Raw genomic sequence first — 2,377 nt, forward strand, 5'->3', positions numbered from 1 at the left:
TCTCCTGTCTCACCAGCTGCTCCCCTCAGCAGTGTACTTTGTCAATCTGTCTGTTCTGCTCCCCACTGTGTCTGGTGAATCCTCTCACCACCCCTGCACCTCTGGCCTGTACCCCAGTTCTGTATGCATAAATAAATAAATCTTAAAAAAAAAAGGCAAACCCATTATGTTAATATAAATAATATTTTCAACTTAAAAACAACTACTTTCCCTCCAAATAGTAACATTGCTTTACATCCTTCCAAATCTTTTATGTCTAGTTTAAGAGAAGAGGGATGAATTCTCACAGCTACTTCGGCATTCACTCTTTCTGTAAGCTGTTTGGGTTAAACATGTAAAGACAATAGGAGAAGGGAGCAGCATTCTAAGAGTCTTTTCAGGTAACTGTCTACATTGGCACAATACTGAAACCCAACAAATGGTTGTTTCTTAAAGAGTTGCATCTTACACTAAAATTGTACCAATAGAATCTACCAAATAAAACCTTCAGCACTTTGTTATATTAAAACCCATGAGTCTGTCTTGCATTTTTTACAGGATTTTTAACCTATGGTGATTTTTAAATACCATGCATTGGTCATGGGGGGCTGGGGGGCAGGAGGATTTACTGAGCTATACCAGCCTTCCAAATGTCCACACACGTTATGAGTCATCAGCTTTTTAAAGATTCTAATATTCACTCGCAAATGTTTCTCACTGACAACAAACACTATCAAGTTTGCTTTCCTCAAAGTGACAAGCTCAAATCAATCATTCATTTTCAAGAAAACACTCACCAACCATTCAAGACAATCATTCTTCCAAGTAAAAATGCTGTTCCTTAAAACAGACAATGCAACTCAATTTGATCATTTTTGTTATGACAATGACAATAACCAGACCTTGTTAGGCAGCCTAACATTAGCTTTACACACACTTTGCATTTGGTTGCAAATTCTTAAAAGCTGTACTCAAAGGTAGAGTAATAAAGTTATTTTGATTGCTTTATCAAGGAAATGTCAATTAAGTATAGCAGAATGTCCTGCAACTGCCTTGCTTTGTGCAAAGGCGCCACAGTAGTTTTACCCAGCGTTGCTTTTGGATGAGTCTTCCAAAGTCAGTGAAAATAAAAAACAAAAACCAGGGTATTAGTATTACTTTGATCATAATTATGACAACCTCACCTGCCTTAAAGAGGCTCAAAGAGATTTCCTTGGGTCAGGAATCACATTTGAGAACTGCTTCCCTAAATGTTATCACTGGCTCAGGGTAATGATGGAAACTAACTTGTACATCTTCCTTCTGTTTCTTTAGTTGGAGCTACACCACCAACGTAGCTGGTCTATTACCACTAATATCAGAGGAGCTACACCCCCAACGTAGCTGGTCTAGTACCACTAATATCAGAAAGGAGAAGGAAATCAAGGGTATTGACTGCTGCTTCATTTTGCCTTAAGAACATATTTGAACACCTTAAAGTAGACCCATAATTCTCAATATTAATAGTTGAATCTTAACTGGTCTCAGCTGAGGGCTGTGGTGACATGCCCCTTGAAGCCTCCAAAACTGCACTTTAAGCAACATTTAAAAGTACATAAATTTTTATGCACCCCTAAATCAGGCACATTGTGCAACCTGGTGGTTCAAACTAGCAATCCAATTCCTAGTCACAAGAGCAACGGGTCTCAAAATTCAATGCCATTAGGCCCCCTCGTCTTTTCCCCTTCGTTTAGATAAAATTCTTTTTAAAGTAAAACTACATTCCTACAAGGCTTTGAGCTACGATGGTAGGTGTCTGAAAAAGTATCGAGGGCTGGTCTAGTCTGCAACGAACAGATAACTGTTTTGAGATGGCACAACTGTATCTCAATTCCCATCTCGAAAATGAGACTGGGCTGAATGACAGACATTCAAGCCTCTCTTTAGAGCTCTACCTTTTTCTGAGCTAAGAATGTCCAAAACAAGAGAGTAGCGCTATTAAGAGTTTGAGGAACACCCGCATCAGTCGGGAGAGGAAATCAGGGTAACTCGGAGAAAGGCGACACAGCAGGTGAGTCAACATCACTCCTTGTCCGTGGGTGCTAGTAACGTAAAGCAAATAGTCCCTGGGATAAACATGGCGCCCACCGCGGCAGGATATAGTTGCCAGAAAATAAATTATTTTCCGTCCCGTGCCATTTTACAAATCACGGCGCCACCCTAAAATGTTAGAGCCGAAGGAGAAGACTTTGCAAACTAACTGCAATGCACCGAGGCTTGGGATGTACTACTGGACCTAGTAGCGATTACATAACGCCAGGCAGCAGCTAAGCCATCACTCGCTTCCCTGCCCGCGCTCAAAAAGAGCGCCCGCTCCTTCCCGGGGAAGGTGGGGGGGGTGGGGGCGGGGAGGACCGGC

At 41.5% G+C, this 2,377-nt stretch overlaps 1 protein-coding gene across 4 annotated transcripts in view; it reads right to left on the reverse strand.

Annotated features, from left to right (window-relative positions):
* POGZ (pogo transposable element with ZNF domain) overlaps positions 1–2,377 on the reverse strand; it is a 49,684-nt gene that overhangs the window by 46,401 nt on the left and 906 nt on the right. The gene's annotated exons all lie outside the window — the stretch shown is intronic.

The sequence above is a fragment of the Condylura cristata genome, unplaced genomic scaffold, assembly GCF_000260355.1.
Source record: "Condylura cristata isolate star-nosed mole 26May11 unplaced genomic scaffold, ConCri1.0 scaffold00040, whole genome shotgun sequence".
Lineage (NCBI taxonomy): Eukaryota > Metazoa > Chordata > Mammalia > Eulipotyphla > Talpidae > Condylura > Condylura cristata.